The following is a 15,847-nucleotide window of genomic DNA, read 5'->3' on the forward strand; positions in this document are numbered from 1 at the left end:
GAACCTTTCCACATGTTTTTTTCCTTTGTCCCTTCTGTTATGAAAAAAGGCTTCGCTCATTTCCTAAAGTCCAGGGCCTATCCTTTTCCACCTTAGATGGACCCTGATTTTTCTTAATCCTGTCTCTCTCTTAAATCCTGTGTGTAAGCATGGTGATTATGAGCATGGGCTTTGTAATCAGACATACTTGGATTCAAACTTTAGGTCTGTTGCTGTGAAATTTTGGGCAAATTATATAATATCTCTCAGCCTCAGTTTCCTTGTGTGTTAGTTGGGGATAATAATACCTATGTCATAGACTTGTTGTGAAGATTGAAAGATTGAATATTTTTATTTTTAAAGTGCTAAGCTTTGTGGTTGGAACAAATTAAGCACTCAAAAGAAAGGTCTTTGTATTATTATTATTACCTCCCTTTCTACTGGCTCCTAAATTTATTAAGCTCATCTTTAAAAATTGTCCTATTTCAACTACATATTTAGCACTCTATTTTTCTCTTCCCTATCACACCTCTTCTCTGGTTTCTACCTCCTGCTCATTTTGGAACCCACTCCAGTCTGGCTTCCCAAACATTTCAGATTTTATTCCCAATCCTGATATCTCATTACTTTCCCGCCCTTCCCTCTCCAAGCCTGTTCTGCCTCCAGTGACTGCATCTCCCAGCGGTTCAAGTCAGAAACCTGGGAGGTAGCCTTGTCCCTTTCTTCTTCTTCCTTCCCTACATTCCATCACCAAGCAGAATTCTGATAATTTTACCTCCTAAATAGTTCTTCAATTTTCCTACATCTCTTTTTCCTTAGATGCCATCATTCCAGTCCAAAGAGCTATCATCTCCCAAAAAATTGTGATACCAGCTTTCCGTCATTCACTCCTGTACCGCACTGTTCCATACTCCACATTGCAGATAGAGTGATCTTCTAAAAATGCAAAGCTGATAATATTATTCCCTTTTCTAAACATTCCAGCGACTTCTTATATTCCTTAGGGCCAAGCCCTTCTTGATCAGATCCTACTTATTTCTTCAGCTTTATCTTGCACCATGGTTCCCATTGTCCATGCCCTAGCCCTATTGAATTTAATTTCTTTCCACTTTGTTCAGCTCTTTCACGTACTGTTCCACTGCCTCTTTCATCATTCCTCTTTCCTGCTTAAGCCTCTGTTCTCAACCTACATTTTACTTCCTCAGATGGCCCTTCCCGCAGGGTTGGTGTCCCTGTGGTCTGTTCCATATCATCATATCATCATAGTGTTTGTTCCATATGAAAGTTCCTTGTCTCCTCTCACGATGCCTGAAGGCAGGAACCATGTGCTGTTTGCTCATCAGTGTATTTCCTAGCAGAATGCCTGGCCTATAGTAGACACTTAGCAAAATTTTATTAAATGTTGTTGGTAAATAATTAATTCAGTGAGGAGAAAAACCATCCTATGTCACAACATTTGTTAGGGTTTAGAGCTACATATGGTATTCCTGTATTTAGCTTTGAATATATCTTTAAACATAAATAAATGTGGAAAATAATAAGACTGCTTTTCAACACATGCTCTTATTTTTCTATCTTCACACATTCCCTTATTTTAAAATCTTTTAATGTTTGTTTTTATTCTATACTACAAACACCAATTTTTTCCCCCCATTTGGATGCTTTTGAGTGTAAAATGCCACTTAACATCAGCACGTCTGCCAACTTTCATTCAGTCTTACAGCTGTATTTGGATGACATTTCCATGGACAATTTTGTGAAGTTTTCGACTAGATGTTGAGTCTAAATCATGTAGTCTTCTAATGGTGCATTTGAAAAGATAGTGAAGCCCACTGAACTGTCTTGTTCTCCAACAAGCTAAATAGAAAGCACTAGGAGGACACAGGGCTGTGGCTTAGACTTTTTGGCTCTTCATAGCCCCTCCACAGGCTGTTTGCATGCGTGGAGACTGCAGAGGGGGAACGTGTTGATGGATTAATGGTTCTCTCCTTCCCAGTCAACCTTGGGTCTAAGTATGCTATGGAGCTGAATCATCCCTGACAGGGAAAAATGAATACTCTAGAAAGACATGGGTGACTAGAACCTGCTAGCTAAGACACATTGTTTTCAAGGTTATTTATGAAAGCTTCATTATGGAAGGTAGTTGATACTGATTGTGTTTTTATTGTTCCTAAGGAAGAAGTCGTTTTTTTTTTTTAATCTGAGAAAACAAACAGATCACTATATATTAGTTTTCCTTGCCTTACTACCTTACTAATATGACCACCAACTCTTTGACTGTTTGTTTGATAATGTAGTTTGGAGTAGCTCTTTTTCATTTTTTTAGTGCATCTTGGATCAAAAACGTAATTAGGAAAATTTTACAGGGAAATATTCCTAATCTTGTAATTACTGGGCCTTTCATACTGTTGGAATTAGGATTTGTCAGAACTCTTTTCCCAGAACAGATTAGACTTTTGTTTTTAGATCAGTCAGGGTTATTTGCCTTCTTAAGTCTATAACAGGAATGTTAGGAAGATAGTTTATTTGTATAACCCCATTTGATCCAAAGTTATCATTAACTAGAGGTAATTTAATGGATGTCCCTTGTGCACCGTTTCAGGCAGACCTAGATATCACTTTTAGCAAAAAAGGTAAATTTGTTCTTTTAAAATCCCTCAGAGGAAGATTAGTCTAGTTAGTTACGAAAAAGTCCTCTAGGGAGAAAGTAAGCTGTTGTATATTTTTCAGATCTGCCCTGGCAATTGTCTATACCCAGAGATCCTGGAGGGCTCCTCTGAAGAGTTTGGGATTCCTAATGTTGCAGATTAAGCAAATTCACCCCATGCCCCTTGGATTTCAAGCAGAAGCAAGAAGAGGATATGACAAAGGAATTAACTTTGCGCCTCCAATGTTAAATATATTCTAAATCCATTTTGGGTTTAGGTCTGCTGCTTAGTTGCAATATGATCTCTGGTTCTTTTGGATTCTGATAATTTAATTTACTCAGTTCTTTTACTTTTATAAGTTAAACTGTCAAGAGTTTATATTCATGGATTTCATCATTTTATCTCTTATTTCCAGAGTCTTTTTTTTCCTTTTTTCCTTATCTTTTAAAAAAATAACTTAAGGTGTTTGTCTTAGGAAGGTTAGCAGGATGTCAGTTTTAAAGTGTTCAGAAAATGAGTTGTTTTTGTTTTATGTACATGCTCAGATACTCTGTGTAAACATCAACTAATTCAAGGAAAGTTAATTCAAGTCTTTAAAAAGTGAAGAATTACTTTCTCACAAATTAACGCATTCTGAGTTGTATTCTTGGGTGGGACACAAAAATAAGAAAATATAACATTAATCTCCTCTTGTTGAGTACTAATATGCAAGGAAAGCTTACCTCATTGCTACTCCAGCACTCCGGAAGGTGGATTCTAGCTGCCATTTATTAAGTTAACTCTGTGGGAAAAATATATCCAGAGTTAGATAGGGAACAGCAATCAGGAGTTTCCCCCTCTCACTCTTTCCTCCTCCTTGGTTGTGGTAGGAAGGTTTGGGGCAGCAGGATCTGCCGCTGATATTCTGAATGCTGAGAGGACCATGCCTTCCTCTGGTAGTATAGAAAATACTGTCCCCTGGTAAGAGGCCCCAGGGCATAATGGAAAGAACACAGACATTTGAAGCAAGATGGACTTGGGCTCAAACCCCTGTTCTGTGATGTACTTGCTGTTTAGTCTTAAGCAAACTGCATTTTCTGATGCTTAGAGAAATTAAATGAGTTTGAAACTGAGTGAGAAAAAATATGACATTTTACCTTTATGATCGGATTCACCCAGTAGAGCTGTGCCTCCTGTTTCAGAGCATTAAAAAGTAGGTACAACCCTCAAAGGTCTATTACTATTATTGCCCTATTGTTACTGACCATGATACCAATTTATTAATGACATAAACTAAGATTTATAACAAAACCTAACACCGCATTTAGGTATCCTTGGAATACAAAGAATATAACAGAATTAGTTAATGCTAAAAGAAGTTAAAAGTGATCTACTGCTCTTTCCTAGAAGATTATAATGATTAAAGATTGGTTATATGGTAGATTTCAAACCCTAAGGATTAGAATTGTGGTCAATGGAACAAACACAGATTATGTTAAGATGTAGAATTTTTGCTAAGATTGTTTATGCACTCAGTTATTCTCTCCTTTTTTACTCTGTATGATTTCACTTCACATTGTAAATCTTCAAATGCTGCTGTCTTGTTATATGGCCTGTTAGCAAGTACCTGGCATTTGAAGTGTGCGGCTATTGTGAATGGAACTTCTAAAGAAGAAAAAGTAAACTGTTGCCATCGCTATATGCTCAGTAGTTAAAAGAATAGAAATGATATACATTAAACACATGAGAGAGTTTATAGAGAAGATTCAATTGAAACCATTGTGCCCCAGTACCTTAATAATTTAAATGCAAATACTGGCATATATCCAGAAAGTAAGATTCAATTAAGTACAGTTGTTTCATCTTAAAAAATCATCTTTCTACCAAGAAATCTTGGCAGCCATATTGATGACTTCTCATGAGAGGGGCAGATGGGACTAAAAAGAGGCATGAAATCTTTTTTTTTTCCCACTAACTTTCTAATTCGTCATTTTTTTAATGTCAGGAGGAGCCAGGCCTAGAAATCAAGCACTCTGATTTCTCCTCTTCTCCAGTCCTTAGTTTAGTTACTATAGCTGTCTCTTATCTGTTCAAATGGTATAATTTGTAGTGATGGCATAAGTGGACGTAATGGAAGTGGAAATTGGATATGATCTAGACGGCAGTTTATGGGCCTAGTTTCAAAGACCATTTTTACCTGGAAAATAAATAAAAAGGGTTAACAGGCATTTTCTAGTGATCTGTGGTTTATCTGTTCCTCGTGTTCCACCTTGACTTAGCACTAGTTTCTCAGGAACCTCTAAAACCTCTCCTGCCTATGTCAGAAATCATTTTTTTCCTGAAGAGATCAAAGCTTTTATGGACATTATTTATTGTAGTCTCACAATATTCTAGGGAGTTAAGTAGAGTTTACGTGGCTCCATCTTTATTTTTAAAGTCAAGTGAGGAACAGATAAATCTCTTCACTAAGGTTATAAAATGAGGCCATAGTAGAGGCAGAAATAGACTCCTTAGTCAGAAACATCTCCTAGTTCTGGCCCTTGCATCTAAGATGCAGTAGATTGTTTGGCCTTTCTCTAAACAGGCCTTTGACACTTAGAGTGTGTGGAAAGTATGTGCTTCCGTCAACGAGTTTTGCTGTTTAGTTATTCTTTGCCTGTTAAAGTAATGACTAGGGGACTAAAGAAAATAGAAAGTACATCCAAACCTTAGTTCAGCCTCTGCCTTTAGTTCATGTGAGCTTTGGACAGAGAGTGCTTTTATTTCCCTGGGAGTACTTCTCTGTCTTTATACTCAGAAAGAATTTTTCTTTAGGGCACTGCTGATACTGAGAAATTTTAGGGAAATTATTATTATTATTTTAAAATTAAAGCTTTATGTGTGAAAATTAGACCTTTGAAATAATATATATTCCAATACTAGACCACCACATTGAAAGAGAGGATTTGGGGAGATAACTGCAAATTATTACATTTTAAAATGTAGGTTTAGTGCCTTTTCCCCCTTTTTTCTTTTCTCCCTGAAAGTCATTGAAAAAATGAATTACACTTTAAAATTACCCTAATTCAGCAACTTATATTACTATGCATTAAAGTTTTTAAAAATGAAATCGTATGCTTTTAATAAATATTCTGTTAAAATAATTTTTCAACTATGTTTTCATTTGAATATTTTACCACTCAAGGCTTATTAAATTTATGATTTTAATTGTTTTACACACCCCACCCTTTTCTTTTTTAGTATCGATAATGCTTATTTGGAATTTTTAACCCAAGACAGGAATTGTTTTTCTTCTTTCCTTTTCTTTAAGGGCTGCTTCTCAAATTAACCTGCATGCCTAAACCTGCATTATAATTCAGAAGGAACAGTGGAATCTGTTGCATATGATCTTTTTGTAAAGCCGGGTTAGCGCCGCTGTCCTCCTGATCTCTTAAACATTGCAATTTTTGTAAACTTTTCCATGTGCCTCCAGCATCTCCAATTTGTGAACGAGTCTCACTATATTTATCCCTATTGTGTACTTCCACGTTTGTTTTGCAGTGTAATAACACTTGACAGTTATAAATTTTTCCATATGCTCCATCTTGTAGAGATAAACAATATGTGTGCTGTACATTTCCCTCAGCTTTGAAGACTTACTTTTTGAAATAAACAATTCCATAGGATATTATGCTCAGTTTTGGAAAGTAATTTACACATACTTTCCATGAAAGGGAAGGCAGTGAATTTTCACCCTTTTAATGTGAAAATTTACCCTTTCAGTGTGAAACTGGTTAATTGAACTTTTCTAAAGGATTGAGAGCTACTTAACTGCTTTTAGGTTTTCAAAGATTTACCAGGCAATGCAGAGCTGTTTTTGAAAGTCTTTAAAAGTGCTAGTTAACATCATAAATGACCATTTCGTGGAATAAGTTCTCTCATTCTCTCACTGGTTTACTTTGGCTATAGGGATTAGTGAAATGGCTTTGGATTTCCTTAACATTTTCCCTTTTATCTTTACAAATTGAAAAGTTAGTATTGCCATGTAATGATGGCATCTAAAGCATTTATATTGTGGTTGCTTTTTTGTCTTTGGAAAGAATCCTTATGATTCACTTATAAGGAGCTATTTCTTTTACTTTCTGTTCCCTTAGGAAATCAAGTCTTTCTGACCAGTTTTATATGTGGAAATTGATGCAAACATCTTTATGCTTAACTCCATGTCCTTTTTTACCCAAACAAATATCTTCTGCCTACATTTCTTTCCCCCAAGATGCAAAGGTGCTTTTATTACTTGATTTCCTAAAGGCTCTGGGTGTATAAATGTTTCATATGTTTTCTGTTGTTAACTACAAACTTGACTACATAAAAGATACAAATTGCAGTATTGCAATTTTTATTTATTTTTGTTGCTGTTGTTGTTGTCTCTTTAACACACAAGATTCATCATCTTTCTCCAAGAGATTTTTAACTTGGAAAACTGAAAAGTTGTTTGTAAACCTGGTGGGATAGCAACAATGTGTGGGATGTGATTCGAGACCAGTGGTGTGCAGGATCCAGCCCCTACCAGCTCTCCTGACAACAAACTATTAAATTTTCAGAAATTTTCTGAGCTGGTTATCAGTAAAAATTAAACTATATAAACTTATCATTAAAATAAATTATATTAAAAACAAAAAATAAGTACTCAAAACTCATCACTTCATAATTATTTTTACTACATTTTACTGTTATCAATACTCTTGAAGTCATTTGTGCCTATTTTATCTGCATTGGAAATACTGTATAATGGTGTATACTACTGAACACTTTTTCCAGCCCTGTGTTCACTGACGTCATGTTGGTAACTTGAAATCAGCCACAAAAGAGGTACTAACCCCATGGAAATTGGCAAACACAACAAATCAGGACTTGATTTATTGTTTTGTTAATTGTCTAGACTTAAGAAAGCGATAAAGCGTTAATAATGTAGATTAAACTTGAAAGTGTGTCATGTCTATAGCCACTATATTTTGAATAGCACAAAAAACTTGAGAAAATATTTTTCCAGTATTTGAAGCTATTATCTGATTCAGCAAAGAAGTGGTTCACTCCATGGAGAAATGAATGAGTGAAGTTCTGATGTATGTCTGTTTTCATGTTCCTTTTTCTCATTAACTTGAACAAAACCGTCAACCAACTAAGCAGAATTGTAAGAATGATATATTGCTCCAAGTATACCAGACATCAGATGCTAAATACATCAGGAAACCTTTTATAGTTCTCTTCTGAAAACCATGCTACTCACAAACATGCTGCGTCTTTTCCAACTCATCTGTGACTTTTCCTCTCTTTGCTCTAAAGGTTATTGTTAAAGGCTATGACACATTCATTTGTTCAGTCATCCACACCCATCCCTGTGACCACAAATTACCTTCGAATGGTGTTACAAAAAGTCTGTGGGAAAAGAGAAACATCTTAGTACTGGATTTATGAAATCATAGCTTTCCTTCCTTGGAGACATAATTCTGTTATTTAACCCACTGTTGGGAGGTTGTTTAGATTTACATATCAGGGGGAAATGGCTTTACCCAACAGAATTTGTTTTCCTAAGCCTTAGGGATAGTCTGATGATCCATGATAGCATATGCAATTCACACAAGTAAATGTGGGTAAGAATATCATATGGTTAAAGTTCAGTTTCTAAGCCTTGAGTGACCAGAAGGTTTTGAAATACATTCAGAACTCTATTACACACCTGCTCCTTATGATGGGGTAATCTGGTCAAGCCCCTGCCTTCAGAAACTTAGTAACCCTATTTTAATTGATGTTTCAGCTTTAGTCAGTTGAGTATCACCCTCATCATTTTTGTCATATCCATGTATCTCTTGTACCTTTATTTACTTAGTAATTTTTAAAATTGACTTTTTCCTTTTAACATAGCTTTATCCTAGGTGACATTACCCATGATCTTGAGTTTAAGGTAATTATCTTGAGTTTAAAGTTTTTTTTTTCTAATACTTATTAAAATATTGCCTAACAATTACAATTTTTAAAAGTTTGTCCTTGTACCACCAATGGTATGTGTACCACACTTTGGGAAATGTTATGCTTCTGGTGGTAATAACTAGGCATTAGGTCAAGTAGTTTTGTTTATTCCTCATGTCAACTTTATGAGGCAGGCATTGCTATCTCTATTTAATAAGTGCGGAAACTGAGAAATTAGAGATGTTAACTAACTTGTCCAGAGTCATGAGTTGAGCCAAAATTTACTTGACCAAGATCCATACTAACCCTTGCTACTCACAGTATGATTTGTAGACCAGCAGTATCAGCATCACCTGGGAGCTTGTTGGAAACGCAAAAGCTCTGGCCCGGCTCCAGACCTAATTGATCAGCATCTGAAGTTTAATGAGATTCCCAGGTGATTCTCATGGACATTAAGCTGTGAGAAGCCTTGATCCAGACTCCTGTGCGGTCTGCCTACTGTAAGAGAAGAAGATGGATGCTTCGGCCATTGATTTGGCTGGTCTCCTTTTCTCTCTGCAGTATTGTTTCCTTCATGCCTTGCTGCTCTGAGATACAACTGGTTTTTGAGAAACTTGGTTATCGATGGGAAGGTAGGAAATAGTATTCTTAATCATTTTGGTTATTTTTCTCTCTTAAAGTCATCTTTTGTTTGCTTTCCTTTTTACCTTAATTGAGGTATCAAGGCTAGGCTGAGAGCTCAACATTTTCACTCTTTTCTCTCCTGGTTTCCTTCCCCAGAATCCCCAGATCAAGTTCTTGCCCTTTGAAATGGCCTGGTCGTTTTTTTCCTGCCTACCCCAAACCTGCCTAGGCCCTGAGAACCGTCTGCACAGCTACAACTAATTTTCAATTATTCTTGGATGGTTGTAATAGTATGTATACCATCCTGACTCTTGGCTTCTTTCCTTCTGCCTGCTGCTCTCTGCCACTTAGCTATTTTATTGCTTGCTTTTCTTTGCAGTAAGCTGTGCTTACCTCTGCACTTGTGAAGCCTCTGTCTCCATTCTGCCATGCATCTCACTCTTGCCGTTGCTCTCACAATTGGAAGTTTTAATACAAGCAACAGCCTCAGGAGACCCTATTAAGACAATCTTCTGGAAGTGGTCAAAGTGTTGGGAATTTGATGGTTGGTTCTGGGAACATCAGGAATGGCTGTGACTGATGAGCATAACTGGCTATAAATTTTGAAGTATTCCAGTGTGTCATCAGTATTTCATCAGCTTATTGTCTTTGTGTTTTTTTTCATAGAATTTCCCTGTGAATCCTATGCCTGGAGGAGTCTGCAGGGTTTCTAGACACCACACCCAGTTTGTACAGTAACAGGCCTTCTGTCTTGGTATTTATGTAGTTGCTTATTCAGCCTCCAAGATGACTAGTTAATTGAGATGAGTAGAAGTTGGATCTATCATGAGATCACACCTTGCCTTCTTGTTCACTGGTGGCCAGATACACGTCACAATAATATTTCATTTTCTTAACTTTGATACTGTTAAAAGGGAGTCGACTCATTTGAATTATAAGAGGCACTGAAAGAAAACTGTACTATTCGTTACATATTGTAAAGCGAGAAACAAAGAGGAATAGTTGTTTCTTACTGTAGTAATTTCAGACTCTGAAAGATTTGTTTATCAGCCAACTGTAGACACACCTATCCCAACCCAGATTTTTTTTAATGCTCTTCAGCTTTGTAGTCATTTAGACTTGAGGTTTTTTTGGTTTTTTTTTTTTCTCCTTTCTGGCACATTTTTTGGGTATACACCCTTCTTCCTTCCCCTTTGTCATTTTCTTATTTCCTTGAGAAAAGGAGAGTCCCTCTTAGAGTGTAGAGTAAACATTTCTTTGTGAAGTGTGACTTATTTAAGCTTCAGGGGTTGTCAGTGTATACACAATAGAGAAGGTAATGGAAGCTCCCAGGCATGCCAAGTCAGCACTTTGTGCGTGTGAAGGCCAAAGAGCACGTTAAGCAGGCTGAAAAAATTTTAACAAGTCAGAACATTTTACAATTTCCATATTTATCAAACATGTCAGGGGATGGGATCACAAAGCCTTCCAGGGATTAACTGCCTCTAGGACTTGAACTGTTTTATTAAGATGGAGGAAGCCAAGTTCTCAACACCCCATGATTTGCTCTAATAACCACAAGAGTTAGAATGTAGGTGATCCTTGCTGAATGAAAGGTAATCCTGAGGCTAAAATGCTCCTTGAATGGGGAAAAAAAATCTCTCAACAGATGAACTGTGTGTAAATCTATCTGACAGACCTTTGGAGTTTGAAGTTTATTTACCTAGAGCTTCAGTTTTATTAATTCTCTGGTTGGTGGTTCTTGACCTTTGACACTTAAGGGCTTAGAATATGAAGCCTAAGTAGATGTTCGGAAACATGCAGACATTCTCAAAGAGGGGTGGCCATTGGGTTTTTGGGGTTGGCGAAGCATCCTAGAGTTACTATTTGTTTTCAAATGGTTGGGGCTTGGCAGATCCTAAGATGCCTTTGCCAAGCATTTTCCTTTGAATTTTAGTACAGGAATATCCTGGGTGGAATTTAATTGCTTTATTGGTGATTCATTTGCATTATACCGATCAGAACGCTGTTTTGGAAAAGATACTTGATGACTCACAAATATTAGGAGCTTTACAGACAGCTTTTTTAGTACCAGCATTTTCTTAGATGAGGATAGAAATGGAATTCAAGCTCCAAATATTTTCAGTAAGATTTGGAACTTGGAATCTTTAAGTAGTGGTTTCTAAATTTGTTTATCACTTTTTCCACAAAAGCAAACCAGACTGCTTCCCTGGCTTGATCTGCAAATCTTTAGAAAACTTGCAGACCTGATCTGCAACCTTGCGCCAACTCTTAATTTGAAAATTAATGTTAAAGAAAAAAAAAGGTTTCCAACAAATAGGTAGAGAGAGCAACCCTCTTCTGGAGAAATAAACTGGAATTAAAACAACGACCCAAGGAGACTTAAGCATAGGGTAGATTTTGGGTTCTAAAGCCAAATTACCAGGAATGACAAAACCCCTGGGGAGGACTAAAGTTATATAAGGTGCCATGAGCTAGCTTTTCCATTACAGTTTGTAGAAAAGCTTGTAAAACAAGGAAGCAAGCTGAGACTTTACAAATGAGGACTAAGCCATAAACTTTTTAAAGAACAGAGAAAGGACATGGCTAAATGGCACTGAACTTCCTACTGCCCATTGGGTTGCAGCAAAGCATGATGATAAAAACAAGCTTCTTCTTGTCTATCGCCAGCTTCCTATCTTTTATAATTAGCCCAGAAACAGCAGTGCCAGCAACTTGAATGACTACTCACTGTCTCCTTGAGAAAACAGCAATGCAAATAATCATCTAACAGGAGAAGGAAAAAGCATTTCAAACAAATTGATGTGGATGTCTTCACGTTCAAATTATTTTAAAACTAACTGGTAGGAAATGTCGGGAAATTTTAGTTATGAATTCTGCTAACCGGTGTTAGGAGAGGACAGAATCATATAGACTCTTTTATTTGCTTCAGGTAGTGGGGTGCAGGAGGCATGGACGTGTGGTTGAGCTAGTGTTGATGAGTTTCTTCTCTCCCTTAATCCATATGTTCTTCTAACTGCTTAAAATGCCAAAGAAGCAGGAAGATCTGTTTTGAATCCTTGACTTTATCCTGGTACTGGTTTAACTGGTGAGATTATTAGGTGGTCTATAGAGAACCACACTGATGTAGGTCTAAAATTTTTTATTTGGGCCAACTTTAAGTAATTGTAAGTGTTCCTTTCAGTGTAAGTAAAAAGTCATGTTTTTCTTCTTAAACTTTGGTCCCGATGACCTTAAAACAGACAATTTGCTGAAGACAACCTTTTCCTTTTTCTTTTTTTCTCTTCTCTTTCTCTACCTTTCTTTTCTTGTTCCTCCTTCTTACCCTTTCTTACTGGTTATAATCTAATTAGTGGGTGCTTATTAATGACCAGCGGGAACATTGTGACATTTTACTTTTTGCCCACTTGCAGTCTGTTCTAGCAGGGAGGATTTGTGTGAAATTGAGAGGAAAAGATGGATCCCACCCATTCGATGCTATTACTTTTTAGAAAATGGAAATGATTTGTTGCATTGTTGAGAGCATACCTTATATTTGGACAATAGAGAATATAAGTAAACATTTTAAGGGCAGCTCTTGCTTTATACTTCTTATCTGCAACAGTACCTTTTACATAGTAGAGGCTGAATACTAAATAGTTACTGATTTTAATTCTGTTAATTTTTGAGTATGAGGAAGATAAATTAATTCTGTATCTTAATATGTTATGCAGGAGTGGTAAACAATATTTTCTGCCAAAAATCCATTAACCATAGGAAACAAAAACCAATGAGGATCATATAAGTAAGAAGTAATTTAGTTTTTACAAGTTTAATTTTTTTAGAGAGAAGAATAAAATGTTCTGCAGTCTGCATTTGAAATTAAAATCAAGAAGCAAAGCGTTCTCATGAATAAGTATGTGAAACAATAATGTGAAAATACCTTACCTCTGTATTTACTACTGTTCTACAGTAGGTATTATTTAATGACTGGAGGACAAGCCAGGGTGTAATATGGGATAGGAGAAAAGAGAGCATCTTATTTAGCCTAGACTGCTATGGTAAAATACCACAGACCAGGTGGTTTAAACAACAGATACTTATTTCTCATATTTCTGGAGGCTGGGAAGTCCAAGGTCAAGGTACCTGCAGATTCAGTTCTTGGTGAGCGCTCTCTTCCTAGCTTGGAGACAGCTGCCTTCCTGCTCTGTATTCGTCTGGCCTTTCCTCGGTGCTTGTGTGTGGAGAGAGAGTAGGACCTCTGTGGCCCTCTTCTTATAAGGGCACTAATCCCATCACGAAGATCCCACCTTCGTAGCTTAATCTAACCTAATTACCTCCCAAAGACCCCACCTCCAAATACCATCACATGGGGGGAGTAGGGCTTCAACATATGAATTTTGGGGGGAATACATTCAACCTGTAATAGAGAGCAAGATATGCAAGCTGTCATGAATGACGATTTACCTGCTTAAAAAAGAAAAGCTTTATAGATTTGTTCAGGGTTTAAAATGATTAGATTTTTAAAATTTAAACTATTTTCTCAATTCTTCTCAGTTTTATCTTCTTAGATTTAGTAGCAGCACTACTGGAAACCCTGGCTTCCTCCTCTGGAAATTGCAGAATACTGTATTTCATTGCAGAAAAAAAGGTTCTGTGGAAGAGCTTGTACATCTTGTAGCCATTTGGAATATTGCTTCTAAAAAACGTTTAAAGCCATCTATAAACTTTGTGGTTTTCAGTATAAAATGTGATTAATTATTGATACTTCTCTACAAACCATATAGAATTATGCTGTGGTCCAATTTAAGCTCATTAGATGAAAGATCTTCCATTTTAGTATAGTGTTATATAAGATATAGGATAATAGGATTCTAGGGATTTTTAAATTCTAATATCTCCTGTGTTTTTACCATATTAAGAGGCCATTTCACATCATGTACTCACTATAGGAGGCTTTTACTATATAATATGTCATGTATCTGCATAAATAAGATTTCTATTTAGAAGTAAGCTTCTTCAGAGCCCATTTTTATTTATTTATTTATTTATTTATTGGTGTTTATCATTCCAGTGCTTTTTATTTTTAAATTTTTTAAAATGTTTTTTTAACTTTATTTTTGGCTGTGTTGGGTCTTCGTTGCTGCACATGGGCTTTCTTCTAATTGTGGCGAGTGAGGGCTGCTCTTCATTGCGGTGCACAGGCTTCTCATTGCATTGACTTCTCTTGTTGTGGAGCATGGGCTCCAGGCGCAAGGGCTTCAGTAGTTGTGGCTCATGGGCTCTAGAGCACAAGCTCAGTAGTTGTGGCACACGGGCTTAGTTGCTCTGCGGCATGTAGGATCTTCCCGGACCAGGGCTCGAACCCGGGTCTCCTGCATTGGCAGATGGATTCGTTATTAACCACTGCACCACCAGGGAGGCCCCTATTTATCTTTCATGCATATAATTTTTTTTTTAACTGAAGTATAGTTTGTTTACGAATGTTGTGTTAGTTTCGAGTGTACAGCAAAGTGACTCAGATATATATATATATATATATTCTTTTTCAGATTCTTTTCCATTATAGGTAATTAAAGATATTGAATATAGTTCCCTACACTATACAGTAGGTCCTTGTTCATCTTTTTTACACATAGTGCATATAAAATTTTGATTCCTTAAGATCAGAAAGCAAACGAAAGAATAGCAGGTAGACAACTTTTAAAGAAGCAGAGGGAATAAGGAGAAGAAAAATAAAGTTTATGAGAAGAGTTTGGTTTTGTTAAGGGAGCCAAGGTATTCAACAGAGGGAGATGACAAGATTCTATCAGTATCTGCTTGCCAGAGGAAGTAAAACCCTCTCCCACTTCTATGCAAAATCCTGTTAATACTAGATATTTTCACATTATGATTATAAAAGAAATATGTGCCTGTTGTGAGAAATTTGAAAAGAATGTGAAAAATAAAGGAGGGTAACTGTAACACCAACCACCTGGAGATAATGACTTAACTTTTTTTCATGGTTGCATGACTTTATTAGTGCAATTTAGTTTTTCCACCTTTATTGAAATATAATTGACTTAATATAACATTGTGTTAAGTTTAAAGTGTACAGTGTAATGGTTTAATATATGTATATAGTATTGTGAAGTGATTACCATGATAAGGTTAGTTAATACATCCATCACCTCACGTAGTTAGTTTTTGCTTTGTTTTTTTTTTTGTGGTGAGAACTTTTTTTTTCTTTCTTTCTTTTTTTTTTTTTTTTTTTGCGTTACGCGGGCCTCTCACTGTTGTGGCCTCTCCCGTTGCGGAGCACAGGCTCCGGACATGCAGGCCTAGCGGCCATAGCTCACGGGCCCAGCTGCTCCGCGGCATGTGGGATCTTCCCGGACCAGGGCACGAACCCGTGTCCCCTGCATCGGCAGGCGGACTCTCAACCACTGCGCCACCAGGGAAGCCCTTGTGATGAGAACTTTTAAGATCTATTCTCCTAACAACTTTCAAATATACAATACAGAATTGTTAACTATGGTCACTAGGCTGTACATTACATCTTCAGAACTTATTAATCTTAAAACTGGAAGTTGGTACCCTTTAACCGTATGCACACCCTCCACCCACCCAGACCCTGGCAGCCAGCAATCTGCTCTGTTTGTCTGAGTTCATTTTTTTTAGATTCCACATGTAAGTGTGATAATACAGAATTT

The 15,847-nt window shown here is 36.7% G+C and overlaps 1 protein-coding gene and 1 long non-coding RNA gene across 8 annotated transcripts in view; one reads left to right on the forward strand and one right to left on the reverse strand.

The window, feature by feature from the left end:
* The window catches only part of LOC117202177 (uncharacterized), a 42,969-nt gene extending 32,641 nt beyond the window's left edge, over window positions 1-10,328 (reverse strand). For 2 of the 4 annotated variants that reach the window (XR_007476041.1, XR_007476042.1), the window contains exons 1-4: window positions 9,570-10,328; window positions 8,872-9,050; window positions 7,999-8,021; window positions 3,350-3,408 (exon numbers count right to left, since the gene is read on the reverse strand). This is a non-coding gene — a long non-coding RNA (uncharacterized LOC117202177). The remainder of the gene's footprint in view (window positions 1-3,349; window positions 3,409-7,998; window positions 8,022-8,871; window positions 9,051-9,569) is intronic. The other 2 variants (XR_004484418.2, XR_004484393.2) reach the window with 1 other exon arrangement.
* RAD51B (RAD51 paralog B) overlaps window positions 1-15,847 on the forward strand; it is a 690,361-nt gene that overhangs the window by 188,617 nt on the left and 485,897 nt on the right. The window lies entirely within an intron of this gene.

Source organism: Orcinus orca, chromosome 2, assembly GCF_937001465.1.
Source record: "Orcinus orca chromosome 2, mOrcOrc1.1, whole genome shotgun sequence".
NCBI lineage: Eukaryota > Metazoa > Chordata > Mammalia > Artiodactyla > Delphinidae > Orcinus > Orcinus orca.